Here is a 15,059-nt window from a genome sequence, read left to right on the forward strand (position 1 = left end):
AAAATAAGTTAATTAATAAAAAATAGTATAACATTATTTGTATTTGGAACAATGATAAGGACAGAAAAGGACAGAAAAATATTTGCGAAAAAAGAGGAGTACATGCTTTTATAATAGTAGTATGATATGATATATATATATATATATATATTGGATAGAACCAATATGATATATATTTGATGTCTCTTTACTAGATTCCACCAAAATGCGTGATACAATATTCAAAACAAGATGTCACATCTCTTTAAATCACCTGATCAATACGATACTTGATACCGATAATTTAAACTTGATTGTTCAACCACCAAAAATTCTACCCCAATTGAAGATTGAGTTTAAATCACATCATTGTATTCTAGGTTCCAACCATATGGAATCCACTCCTTAGAAAAAGGATGGAGATTCCATTTCGTTGGCGTCTTTCTCATTTTTGGAGGAAGAAAGACTTATATTAGATGCCCTAGCGAAGTGTAGGGTATTCCACGATCTGGTACGATAATAGCCAATACATACCATAAAACGCATCAATAATTAACACTATCATATCAACAATTATTAAAAAATTTCATAGCCCTCTTAAAATAAAAAATCATTATAATACTTGTTAATTATTTTAAATCAATCTAAATGATTGAAATTCAACTCATTTTCATCTTCTGCCATTCTTTAAATGAATTTTCCAGTTAAAAGGAAGTTTTATATTGTGATTTTTCAATTGTTGTCTCACTAGAAAACTAGGAAATTAATTTCATAACTAACTCTTCTCAGTTGGATCCCAAATCTGTCTTTAAGAGTTGTCTTATCATTAAGTGATACGGGTTGGTTTTGGATTTAGCAAGACAGTCTTAAAAACATTTCATGTTCCATGCTTGAATCAATGGCTACGATCCGTCTTGCATGAGCAAACTGTGATAAGATGAGAGTCTCGAATAAATTCTGCTATAAATTCATGCAAATCTTCATTGTTCATCACTTCGCTCATCTTCCATCAAAATCAAATTATATGGTTTTCTCCAATATCTCACATCATTTGAATTTGGGTAAATGAAAGCATATACTTGAGGACTTTTGAGTAAATGAAAGAAAGCAAGGATGAATTTGTATGAAATTATAGCCATTATATATTTGGAGCAAAGCACTTTCCAATGAATTGCTATGAAGCAGCACTAGATCTGTGATTAGAGACCTCATTACCATCACAATTTGGGATAGAAGAGAAGTTCCAAAATACAATTGGAGAGCGAAATACTTACGATGAGTCTCTCTTTTATACCAGAAAGTCATTAACCACATTGCCCGTTCTGTTTTTTGGTAATAATCACTCTGAAGCCTTGTGACAACATGACCCTTGAATTCTATAGAGAGGTAGCACAACTCATTTTCATTTGATGAAGACGCTTCAGATATATTTCATGATAGGGAAAATAGAATGAAGTTGGAAAATGTGTTTTATGTGAAAAAATATTCGTGTGTAAAGCAAAAACCTTTTCTGGGTTTTTCCTTCCTCTTTAGACAAAAAAGTGTACTTCATCAGGTTGCAGTAAGGGTCGGACGGGTGGGTGTGTGGGGGAAGGGGGTGCACCAGGCAAGCATAAAAGCAATTGTGCAGTCAAAGATCACCAATATGAAAACTATGGAGTTCATACTATCCAAGAAAATCCATCCAATGTCATCAAACTAGAGTCTGATTGGCAAAACTGGTAACCAACACAACTCTGAAATTTCATCAGACCACAGGAAATCGATTGCGCAACAACAATACTCAATAGAGATCACCTTCTTTGTGTGTGTGAATAACACAGTCGGAAGTTGGATATGAGACGCAGCAGGTCAACACATAGCCCTTCTCCATCTGATTCTCATCAAGGAAGGAACCATCCGTTTGGTCAACTGCACCGGATGCCAACTGCCCTGCACAAGTAGAGCACGCCCCAGCCCTACAAGAATAGGGAAGCTCAAGGCCTGCATTTTCAGCTGAATCAAGAATATAAGCATCATCTGGGGCCACGATCTCCTTTTCATCTCCATCTGGTCAAATCAGCTTTACCTTGTATACTGTGCCATTGCAGATTCTCTGAAGTTTGAGGAAGCCTTCAGGGCAAATGCCTTGGACATGTTCTTCACAGAACTCAAAGAAGCTGAGCTCTTGATTAAGAAACTTGTGTTCCTTGAGGCCGCAGTTTTGATTAGGCAGGGAGAGGATAGACTCACAGTTGACATCCTTGAAAGCCTGTAGTCAAACATTGAGGCTTATTACTAGCTTATCAAATACAGCAAAACTCTTTACCTCTTTTTTTTGGTGTTGGCCTGGTGTTTTGGGGTTGGAGGGGTTGTTTGCACAACAACTGAAACCACTGTGAAACCAATGAGGCCTTACCCACCTGCAGTGACATCTGCTCGTGCATCTAGATAAGAGGTAGCTAGCTAGGATCCACCATTTACATATGCACACACAAGAACATTTACTTTTCTTCCCCCCCCCCCCTTTGGGTGTGAGGGGAGGCAAATACATGCAACATAGTTTCTAAATAAGGCATTATGCAAATTGAGATTTCAACTACATATGTAAATAACAGATTAACAGATTACAAGAACAAGTCATTCATTTGAACGATGCTAAATTCCTGATTAAAAAGGAATTTCAAAGCTCCTTTGGCCAAAGAATTGTGGACCTACTAACAAAACTAAATGTTATTGATTTAAAGATTTTTTTTTCTTTTTTTCAAATGATTAGAAGTATGAGCATAGCTGAATAACCTCATCGGACACATGTTGCGACCTGCGAGAACCCCAATCCTATCATCCTTGTTGATGCCCCTGTCCATGCTGCCCTAACAAAGTAAAGACAGGTGTTCAGGTTGAATAAAATGTGGTTTTCTTATGGGATATTCACGTTGAGATGGCCGAGTTGGTCTAAGGCGCCAGATTAAGGTTCTGGTCCGAAAGGGCGTGGGTTCAAATCCCACTCTCAACATCAAATATTTTTTTGGTTTTTTGGGTGAGAAGTGTGCTGCAGCTCTCAATGAATTTTCTCCAAGATTTTTCACCTCTTTTTTGCAAATAATACATTTCTTTTACGCAAAGCCGAACTAGACGATACAAGGGCAATCAAAACAATCTTAGAACTGTTCTTGGATTTAAAACGGCAGGAAATCAATTTTGACAAAAGTGGGATTTTTTTAGCCAAAATGTTCAGTATTCAACAAGACGCCAAATTCAACAAGTATTGGGTGTCCTGAAATAAAAAAAGGAAGCCACCTAGTTGGGTACCAATTTATTCTAAGGGCAGAAAAAATCTCAAATTTTCAAATTTATTTTGGATAGAATGACACAAAAACCTACAATATGGAAAGCCTCGAATCTGACATATGCAGGAAGGGGTACATTGATGCAATCAGCGCTTCAATATGTGACTTTGTATCACATGCAGTGCTTTCGACTTCCCAAAAGCATTTGCAAAAAAATGGATTCACTTTGTTGTAAATTTGGAATAGCAATACAAAAAGGCCAAACCATTAACCCTTGTATCATAGGACAAATGTTGTACACTAAAGGAGTTGAGAGGGTTAGGGTTTACAAAAATGGAAGATCATAATATTGTCTTCCTATTAAAACAAGGGTGAAGAATGCTCACGAACATTGTCTGGACGAGTAATTGTGAGATAAATAAGCTGGCCCAATAACTGATAGTATGGTGTTGGATAAGGTAAGGGCTCACCATCAGAAATAGTCAACTTGATGTGTTATTCCATTGGAAATTGATTCGGATTAGCACCTCTGAAACCAACATCAGTTAATATGTCCAATGGGCATCAGCTTAAAACACGATTATGCATCTTAATTAGCCATGTCTTCTACTTCCTCATCTTCCACTTCCTCTTCAATGGCTACCAATATTAAGTCTATTGATTTGGATTCCTCTTCTCCATATTTCCTTCATCACTCGAACAATCCAGGTGCCATTTTGGTCTCCCAACCATTGAAGGGTGATAATTATCCGACTTGACGATGTGCTATGCATATGGCTCTCAAAGCTGAGAAAAACTTCAATTCATTGACACACTACAAGAAAAGGGTGCAACGGCAGCACTTTGGGTATGGATATAGCAACGTTTAGTAAAAACGTTGTTGTATGTTAACGTATAGCGGCATTTCCTCAAAAACGCCGTTGTATGTTAATATATAGCGGCATTTTTACGAAGCACCGTCGTATATCACTTTATCACGATGATTTTTTGAAAGCACTGTTGTATATCACTTTATCACAACGTTTTTTTCCCAAGTGCCGTTGTATGCTATTTTATCACGGCATTTTTTTTCCAAGCATCGTTGTATGTCATTTTGCACAAGCGCCGTTGTAGTCTATGTCACTTTTTTAGAGGCAGAGCTAAGAAATGCCGTCGTATATTCTCAAACTTTTGGTTCGATTTTCCTTACCTGTTTTTCTTTTTTGTGAGACAAACACAAAGCAAGTCATCTCTGTTTCAAGACCTAAAGTATCATTAGAGAGCTTCTCATTTCAATCTATTTTCTGAGTAGAACAAAGTGCTAGCTTGCAGAGTGTTAGCCCAAATGTAGTGCCGGCATTTTGATGAAATGCCCTCTTATAACCCAAATTTCCTCCCTGTGAATTTACCCGCCATTTTTTGGTTACCAAAACACCGCGCTATTTTCCAGTTTGGAAGACGAAGGTTTTTCTTTTAGATCGTCTCTCTCCTAATATAGCGACATTTTTGTAAAGTGTCGGCATATATCAAATTTTTTTGTGGCAAAATTATGGCACTTTCCTTTTCAACTGTGGCAATTAATAAACACCACATATATAACAATAACGGTGCTTCCTAAACACCAGTAATGTGCCGTCATAAGTTAACATCACCGGCGTTTACATTTAGTGCCACTATAACAATACGGCAATGCTTTTACAGGCCTTCTTCGCGGCGTTTTTGAAGTGTTAAGAAATGTTTACAGTGGCATTTTTAGACTTATGACGGCATTTTCAAAACACCGCCATAGGCCCATTTTCTTGTAGTGACAGCTCTCTTTCAAAACCTATTTCTAATTCACTTTTGCTTCTGTTGTGGGGAACTAAGGTCCCGAGTCCCTCCCCTCGGGAGAGATGCACCTCCCTCGGGCTGGTGCATCTCTTCCCTCATAAAGGGTCCCGAGTGCCTCACTCGGGACAGATGCACCCCTCTTTGTTATCTGGTTTCTTCCATGAAGAAGGTCTCGAGGGCCTCATTCGGGAGAGACACCACCCATGTGGGATGGCTCACCTCATCCCTAAAGAAGGTCCCGAGGGCCTCATTCGGGAGAGGAGACACCTCCCTCTTGGGCAGGTTCATTTATTCGTTGGAGAAGTGCCACACTTGGGAAAAATATACATCTATATCCAACTCTAGCATTTCTCAGAAGACTCTCTTTGACTAAGTCAAGAAGAGTTAGTTACGCATAAACACTCAGCATATCTATTCCGAGAATTGGGGAGGTGAGTCAGCATAACGGCATTATCATGTGCGACAAAGAAGGAGCCGTTATTCCACTACTCCACTCACTCCTCAACTATCGATCCGGAACTTAAGGAATCGCCGCCTCCAGGTAACTTCTATATAAACCTACCTCCTACATGGAGAAAGGTAACGAGAACTTTCATCTGAGTACTTACTCATTACGTTCTTGAGAACTCTCTCAAGAACCATTATTGTTACCTAGGCTGATTTGAGCGTCGGAGGCGGTTCTCCGGCCAAAACTAGGCCGGACCGTTCTTGCTTTCTTCGTGTGCAGGCATCTCAGTTATTCCAACTTAGTTGGAGAGCTCTTAAGGTGGTCATCTCAATATCCGGCTCTCGAAGAAGTTCTAGGCGCAACAGCTTCTTTAATGTATCTGCTGTAATAGTATGGTTCTTTCATGGCTCGTCAATTGCTCAGAATGTCCTTTATGCCTCTATTGCTCATGAGGTTTGGGGCGACTTTGAGGCTCGTTATTTTAAACAAAATGCACCCCACATCTTTGAAATTCGTCGTGTCATTTCCACCCATCAACAAGGCATGTCTTCATTGACTTCTTATTATACAGTTCTTAAAGGGCTTTGGGATGAGCTTTCCTCGTATAATGATCTACCACCTTGCACAGGTGGTCTTCTAAAGAAGCATTCCGATGTTTTTTATAGAGATCAACTTTTTGAATTTTTTATGGGACTTAATGATTCAAATGGCTCACTTCGTAGCCAATTTTTTTTATGGACCATTTGCTGACAGTGAATCGTGCTTATTCTCTTTTACTTCAAGAGAAGCGTCATCGCACAATTCATGAGGCGTCTTCCAAATGGTGTTTTTTCTCCTATTACACATATTGGGAATTGTAGCTCGATACCCACTTTACCTCTCACAGACATCTTACATGTTCCTTCCTTTGGTTTTAATTTGTTATCTGTTACCCAAATTATCCAACTTCATTGTTTCCTAACTTTTTATCCTAGTCATTGTATGATACAGGACCTACGCAGGAAGGAGAGGATTGGGCTGCGTAAGGCATACAATGGACTTTATTATTTGGAGTTGGATTATCTTGTTGCTACTGTTGTTTTTCCCACCAAGGACCTTTGGCATTCTCGTTTAGGCCATCCATCTTAAAAATTTCTAGTTATATTGCATGTTTGGATCCAAATATTTTTTTTCATAAAAATTGTGTTTGGTCTATTTGTCATTTGGCTAAGCAAATTTGACTTCATTTTCCGTCTAGTACAATTTCTACCACTCTTGTTTTGAATTAATGCATTGTGACATATGAGGACCTTACTTTGTTCCCTCAATTTGTGGTGCAAAATATTTTTAAACTATTGTGGAAGATTTTTTAATATGCATCTTGGTGGTTTTATTAAATCATAAATCTGATGTTTGGTCCCGATTAAGGAAATTTTTGCTATGATCAAAACCCAATTTAGATACCAAATTAAACAACTCCGAACTGATAATGCTCGTGAGTTTTTTAATTATCATTCCAATGAATTTTTTACAACCCATGGTATTATTAATCAACAAAGTTGCATTGATACACCCCAACAAAATGGGGTTATTGAACGCAAACATTGCCACCTTCTTAATGTGGCACATGCTCTATCTTCTTTCAAGCAAGTCTACCTCATAAGTTTTGGGGTCATTGTGTTTTGACAGCCGCTTACCTAATTAATCATTTACCCACCCGGTTGCTACATGATAAATCACCACTTCAAGTTTTATTTTGCAGGATCCCTTCATATTCTCATCTTCGAACTTTTGGATGCCTTTGTTATGATCATAATCAGTCTCCAAGTGTTTTTATTGGGTATCCATATGCACAAAAAGGGTATACGATTTATGATTTACAAACACATAAGGCCAGTTTACATTAGTTGTGATCTCACATTTGTTGAAAATTCTTTTCTTTTTTCAAAATTTTCATCCCCATTATTGCATGTTTTACCCATTGCTGCTCCATAAGATGGGTAAACTATCAATATATGGATTAACTCAAAGAATTTGCTGATGGAGATGCTTCCAATTTCATCTCAGAATCCTTGACCCTTTTACCTTTTACATATGTTTGTTTAGCTATTAACTGATTTGCTAAATGTAACCGGTATTTTTCCCTATACTGATCTTTATGTAAGGTTTCATTCCTAGGTGTGTTAACTCTACAACCCAACTCATAACCTCTTTGTATCAGATTAAATTTTCTGACATTGGAAAGACAAATATAGTTTTACAAAAAGTATTTTGGACATGTGACCAAGTCGTTGTAGTATAGTGGTAAGTATTCCCGCCTGTCACGCGGGTGACCCGGGTTCGATCCCCGGCAACGGCGAAAATAATTTTTAACCATTTAAAGGGCTTTTTTTTCTTTTTCTTTGGGGGGGGGGGCGTGGGGTGGGGGTAGATAGAACCAGAAATTTGTTGAATAGTTAGGTAACATGTAATTGTTGGGTAAGTTGGGTAAGTTACTATGTGGCTGCAATTCCCAATATGTGTAACAGGCACAAACCACCATTGAACTAGGTGCTGGGAACAAGACTATCCGACGAAACACACCGCCCCAACCTGATACTTTTGTCTTACCATGGGGACGTTTAGATTCCTAGAGATGTTTAGTATTGGTCTATAGTGAAGATGGCCCCGGACCCTTGCACAGGAGTACCTGGAGATGAATCCAAATCAGCAAACTTAATTAATATTGGTAACCATTAAAGAGGAGATAGAAGATGAGGAAGAAGAAGATGTGGCTAATTAAGATGTAGAATCTTGTTTATATAGATTTTAGGTAGCTACCTTGACCATGTGATCGTTTCAACCTGCGACCATCGATTTGGCTAATGATATTGAGTTCGTGGTCTCCTTAACCGTTGGACTTTAACGATTTGTTCGACCTGGACTCCTTAACCAGTTCGAACTCTAATAATAATTGAGTTTGAATTCGACTCCTTGACCAGTTTGAACTCCATGATTCATCCAAAGTCATTGTCCCGAATGTTAAGGAGGTTTTGTTATAGCTCAAACGGCCTACTTTGCTTGGTATACACGCTATATGATTTAGTTCGTTTGTGGTCCAACCAAGATCTAACCAGTCTGGTTCATCCCTGGTCAACCATAGTTGGTCTGTTAAGGGTCAACCATATCACTAGCTATCTTTCTCACAAATGTATGAATTGTAAAATAGATAAAGCACATTAATTGTTGATACTAGTCCAATGCCATTTTGGTCAATCACAGTTCTAATAACTTTTGGCTAACATATGTTAGCATAAAATGGATGTCCTTGTGGAGATGACAAGCCAAAGTATACATTTCAAACTTGTCTACCCATCAAAAATTCACATCTAGAAGAATTACATGACATTTCCTTGTTGTTGTGCCCTGCTACCTGTTTTAGTAAAAAATTTGTATGGGTTTTGTGAGATGATACTGAAAGGATGTTGACTGTAAATAGTGTTGCTTTGGACTCCATACCTGTAACATTTTTTATCTTTATGGATACTGATATGGAACTTATCATGCATTGTTATTTTATGTTATCTTTGCAAATTAGAGTTTGGTAAATCGATTGATCTTAACTATATGATGATAACCGGAAAGAAAAAGGAAAATTTTAACTAACATCATGCACAGTTGCAGTTCATGCCTTGTTGCATGTCTATGTACTTTTTAACCTAAGAACTAAACATGTGTTATCATATCACATCTACTTAGTGATGAAATTAATTCAGATTAACGTAATTTAATCTATCAATCTAGGGGATAGTTTCTATTGCTAACTGTTTCATAGCATTTGTTATAGATAGAGAAATGATCCAATAGCATTTTTGTAATGAAGTTGTTTGCATTCCATTTTGTCAAATTTTCATTTGCTATATATTCACGCAAAGAAATATTACATTGATGATGATATCCAACCCAAATTTGATTAGATAAATAATTGTGCTCCAGCAAATGGGTCATGATGAACCAAGACACAAGACGATTATAAAAAGTTAGTCAGTGAAGATGTGCTTGATGATCTTCAAATTACTGTCCACGAACACCATGGTATGTATATTAACTTGACACATCTGGCAAATGTCCGATGGATTCGTTCTACAATTTACATTCCATGCAATGAGTACATTGCCCGGCCCTCACATATTTGAGAGGAAATATGTCTGAATAAGTAAAAAGACACAACTTCAATAGGAAAAATGATTGAATAATTTCATATGAGAGAAACTCTAATATATAGGCAGCATACATCACATGCTGTTAGGTAACAATGAACAATAAAAGAAATATATAAAACATGGAAATACAACATATGGAAATGTTTATATGAAAATACAATATATGGAAAGGTTTCAATATAAAAATTAAAAAAAATCAACCAAACCAAATTAGGATTTGATGAAATGGAAGGATGAGATGATATGAAAATAATTCGAATGGGAGGAAGGATGAATGGAAAGAATTCAAATAAAATGAGAAAATAATAGGAAATAATTAAATTAGAGACAACTAGGGAAATGATGAAAAATCATCCTTATCACACCTAATACTCCCTCTTAGGTTGGAGAGTGAATATCAAGAACTCCCAACTTGCCTCTATGACTGAGAAACAAATCTTTTCCAAGGGCCTTGGTGAAAATGCCAGCAACTTGGGTAGCACTAATGGTGGAGGTGGGTTGAATGAGACCATTTCAAACCTGATCGCGTACCACATGACAATCAATCTTGATCTGCTTGGTGAGCTCATGAAAGACTGGGTTCACAGCAATAAGTAAAGTAGCTTGATTGTCAAAAAATAAAGATATTGGTCAATGGACCATGACACCAAGATCTTTGAGCAATGTAACTAATCACATTAGTTTACAAGTGGTGATTGTCATAATACAATATTCAGCCATAACTAGATGAGCGGGACATAGTGGCTTGTTTTTTAGATTTCCAAGATAAAGGGTTGGAACCAAGGAATACACAATATCCAATGGTAGATCGCCGAATCATAAGGCAACTTGCCCAATGAGTCACAATAAGCACAAAGAGACAACTCATTGTTAGCAAATAAAAGAATATATTGTCCTTGAGTGCCATGGAGGTAACGTAGTAAACGATTAGTAGCATTCATATGAGGTTTACGAGGCTCATGCATGAATTGACTAAGAATATTCACAGTGTGAACAATATCTAGGCGAGTAATTGTGAGATAAATAAGTCGGCCCAATAACTAACGATATGGTGTTGGATTAGGTAAGGGCTCACCATCAGAAGTAGTCAACTTGAAGTGTTATTCCATTGGAAATTGATTCGGATTAACACATCTGAAACCAACTTCAATTAATATGTCCAATGTGTATCAGCTTAAAACACGATTATGCATCTTAATTAGCCACATCTTCTACTTCCTCATCTTCCACCTCCTCTTCAATGGCTACCAATACTAAGTCTATTGATTTGGATTCCTCTTCTCTATATTTCCTTCATCACTCGAACAATCCAGGTGTTCCATTTTGGTCTCCCAACCATTGAAGGGTGATAATCATCCAACTTGGCAATGCGCAATGCATATGACTCTCAAAGCAAAAAACAAACTTCAATTCATTGACACACTACAAGAAAAGAGTGCAATGGCGGCACTTTGGGTATGGATATAGTGGCATTTCCTAAAAAATGCCATTGTATGTTAATATATAGTGGCATTTTTACAAAGCGCCATCTTATATCACTTAATCATGGTGATTTTTTGAAAGCAGTCGTTGTATATCACTTTATCATGGCCTTTTTTTGCAAGCACTATTGTATGCTATTTTATCTCAACGTTTTTTCCCAAGCGTCGTTGTATGTCATTTTGTTATGGTGTTTTTTCACAAGCGCTATTGTAGTCTATGTCACTATTTTCTAGCGGCATACCTAAAAAATGCCATCGTATATTCTCAAACTTTTGGTTTGGTTTTCCTTAAAACTTATTTTTCTTTTTTGCAAGACAAACACAAAGCAAGTCATCTTTGTTTCGAGATCTAAAGTACCATTAGAGAGCCTCTCATTTCGATCCTTTTTCTGAGTAGAACAAAGTGTTAGCCGGCAGAGTGTTAGCCCAAACGTAGTGCCGGCATTTTTATGAAATGCCCTCATATAACCCAAATTTCCTCCCTATGAAATAACCCCATCCCTTTTTGGTTACCAAAACACCGCTCTATTTTTCAGTTTGGAAAACAAAGGTTTTTCTTCTAGATCGTCTCTCTCACTCCCTCCAAGTTTAAGGTTTTTCTTTTAGATCGTCTCTCTACTAATATAGCGGCGTTTTTGTAAAGTGTCGATGTATATCAAATTTTTTTGGGCAAAATTATGGCACTTTCCTTTTCAACTAAGGCAATTAATAAACGCCACATATCTAACTATAACGGCGCTTCCTAAATGCCAGTAAATGTGCCATTGTAAGTCAACATCACTAGCATTTGCATTTAGTGCCACTATAACAATACAACAATGCTTTTGTCAACTTTTTTGCGGCGTTTTTGAAGCTCCGAGAAATGATTACAACAACATTTTAAGACTTATGGCGGCATTTCCAAAATGCCGTCGTAGGCCCATTTTCTTGTAGTGATAGCTCTCTTTCAAAACCTATTTATGATTCAGTCTTGCTTCCTTAATGGATCCGCTGTAATAGTATGATTCTTTCATAGCTTGTCAATGCTCTTGTTCCAGATATTGCTCATATAAGTCCTTTATGCCTCTACTGCTCATGAGGTTTGGGACAACTTTGAGGCTTGTTATTCTCAACAAAATGCACCCCACATCTTTGAATTCGTTGTGTCATTTCCACCAATCAACAAGGCATGTCTTTATTGACTTCTTATTATACGGTTCTTAAAGGGCTCTGGGATGAGCTTTCCTCATAGAATGATCTACCACCTTGCACATGTGGTCTTCTAAAGAAGCATTCCGATGTTTTTTATAGAGATCAGCTTCTTGAATTTCTTATGGGACTTAATGATTCCTATGGCTCAATTCGTAGCCAATTTTATTTTATGGACCCTTTGCCAATGTGAATCGTGCTTATTCTCTCTTACTTCAAGAGGAGTGTCATTGCACAATTCATGAGGCTATTGCTCCCGCTCTCACTCTGCCTTGGTTGCCACAACTTCTCATTATAGTTCGAAAAATGGTACCAAGAAACACTATCATTGTGACTTTTGTGGCTTGGATGGCCATTCAAAATCCCGTTGTTTTAAGAAACATGAATATCCTCCCAAACGTGCTACAAAGTCCACTGCACCTCCATATCCAACAGTTCACTCTCTTACTGCAATTGTGGTTCCTTCTGCTGTTGCACCATCTTTCACCACAGATCAGTATCATAAACTTCTATCTTTGTTTGAATATGGTAATATTACACCCTTAGCAAATGCTATAGGTAAAGTATCTTCTCTATGGGTTATTGATTATGGCGTCAATCTTCATATGGTTTCAAATTTGTTTTTATTTCATTCGGATAGTCTTGTTCCCCACACCCAATTCATTCGTCTTCCAAATGGTGGTTTTTCTCTTGTTACACATATTGGGAATTGCAGCTCGATACCCACTTTACCTCTCACAGACATCTTACATGTTCCTTCCTTTGGTTTTAATTTGTTATCTGTTACCCAACTTATCCAACAACTTCATTGTTTCCTAACTTTTTATCCTAGTCATTGTATGATACAAGACCTATGCAGGAAGGAGGGGATTGGGCTATGTAAGGCGTACAATGGACTTTATTATTTGGAGTTGGATCATCTCGTTGCTACTGTTGTTTTTCCCACCAAGGACCTTTGGCATTCTCTTTTAGGCCATCCATCTTTAAAAGTTTTTAGTTATATTGCACATTTGGATCCGAATATTTCTTTAATTGTGTTTGCTTTATTTTTCATTTGGCTAAGCAAATTCGACTTCATTTTCCATCTAGTACAATTTCTACCACCTCTTGTTTTGAATTGATACATTGTAAAATATGGGGACTTTACTTTGTTCCCTCAATTTGTGGTGCAAAATATTTTTGAACTATTGTGGAAGATTTTTCAAGATGCACCTAGGTATTTTTGTTAAATCATAAATCCGATGCTTAGTCTCGATTAAAGAAATTTTTGCTATGATCAAAACCTAATTTTGGATACCAAATTAAACAACTCCAAACTGATAATGCTCGTGAGTTTTTTAATTATCACTCCAATTAATTTTTTACAACCCATGGTATTATTCATCAACATAGTTGCGTTGTTCACCCCAACAAAATGGGTTGTTGCGCCCCCCATTCTTTGTGCCGTGCTTCTTTTCAGCGTCTCCTTTGTTTTGGGTTTTGTTTTTGCACCCTTCCTATTAACCATTTTCCACCCCCGCCCTGTTCCCCGTCGTTTTTTGGTGGCCCTTCTTTCTCATCTTCAAACTTCTTGTGCCTTTATTATGTCATAACCATTCATCCATTCGTCTTTTGTCTTGGCTCTTCTGTTTTTTTTGGTATACTTGCACAGGGTTTTATGATTTACAAATCTGTTTCTTGTCGTGTATCACTTCGTTGTTTTTTTTTTCAAAATTCCCTCCCCTTTTGCTGTTTTCCCATTGCTGTTTCATGTGGGTACTTCTTTGGTTACTCGTTTGTTGGTGGGTGCTTCTTTCCTCTCGTCGTTGCCCTTTTCCTTTCTTGTTTGTTCGCTTTCTCTCCTTGTCTGTTTTTCCCTATCTGTCTTTTGTGGTTTCTGCCTGGTGTGTTCCTCCCCTTTCCTCGCTTCTCTTGGCTGAATTTGATTTAAATTTACTAACATTGGAAATACAAATATACTTTTACAAAAGTAAATTGGACACATGACCAAGTCGTTGTAGTATAGTGGTAAGTATTCCCGCCTGTCACGCGGGTGACCCGGGTTCGATCCCCGGCAACGGCGAATTTGACTTTTTAACCATTCAGAGGGTTTTTTTTTTCGTGGGGGGGGGGTGTAGAAGTAGAACCCAAAGAAAAGTTTGTCACGAATCAAATGATAGAAAGTTAGAAAACAATGAAGTTGTTGGGTAAGTTGGATAACAGATAACAAATTAAAACCAAAGGAAAGAACATATAATATGTTTGTGAGAAGTAAAGTGGGTATGGGGCTGCAATTCTCAATATGTGTAATAGGAACAAAACCACCATTTGGAAGGCGAATAGATTAGGTGTGGGGAACAAGACCATCCGAATGAAATAAAAACAATCTGAAACCTTATGAAGTCTGGCACTAGAATCAATACCCATAGAGAAAATACTTTATGTTCCATTTAACTATGGTGGCCATTCCAACAGATTAAATTTATGGTCCGATCTATGGTGAAAGGCCCGAGGCCCGAGGAACCAGGAATGAACATGTATATGTCGGGAGGTGGGTATGGGGCGAATCTCAATATTGTATGGACAAAACCACCTTTGGGCGGATGGTGGGGGACAAGACCATCCGAATGAAATAAAGACAATCCCTGGCGCACGATCAATACCCATAGAGAAAATACTTTACTTGCACCATTTAACAATGGTGGACTGTTAGCAGATTCCAACA

General features: G+C 37.6%; 3 non-coding genes and 1 pseudogene across 3 annotated transcripts; 3 read left to right on the plus strand and 1 right to left on the minus strand.

Annotated features, from left to right (window-relative positions):
• Positions 1-1,762: 1,762 nt before the first annotated feature.
• Positions 1,763-2,220, minus strand: LOC149001980 (ferredoxin, root R-B1 pseudogene; annotated as a pseudogene).
• Positions 2,221-2,893: 673 nt separating this feature from the next.
• Positions 2,894-2,974, plus strand: TRNAL-AAG (transfer RNA leucine (anticodon AAG)). The gene has a single exon. It is a non-coding gene; the product is annotated as a tRNA-Leu (tRNA).
• Positions 2,975-7,771: 4,797 nt separating this feature from the next.
• On the plus strand, positions 7,772-7,843 carry TRNAD-GUC (transfer RNA aspartic acid (anticodon GUC)). The gene has a single exon. It is a non-coding gene; the product is annotated as a tRNA-Asp (tRNA).
• Positions 7,844-14,345: 6,502 nt separating this feature from the next.
• On the plus strand, positions 14,346-14,417 carry TRNAD-GUC (transfer RNA aspartic acid (anticodon GUC)). The gene has a single exon. It is a non-coding gene; the product is annotated as a tRNA-Asp (tRNA).
• The last annotated feature ends 642 nt before the right edge of the window (positions 14,418-15,059 follow it).

This window comes from Hakea prostrata, chromosome 10 (genome assembly GCF_041222555.1).
Source record: "Hakea prostrata isolate BN-2017 chromosome 10, UWA_Hpros_2, whole genome shotgun sequence".
NCBI classification, from domain to species: Eukaryota; Viridiplantae; Streptophyta; class Magnoliopsida; order Proteales; family Proteaceae; genus Hakea; species Hakea prostrata.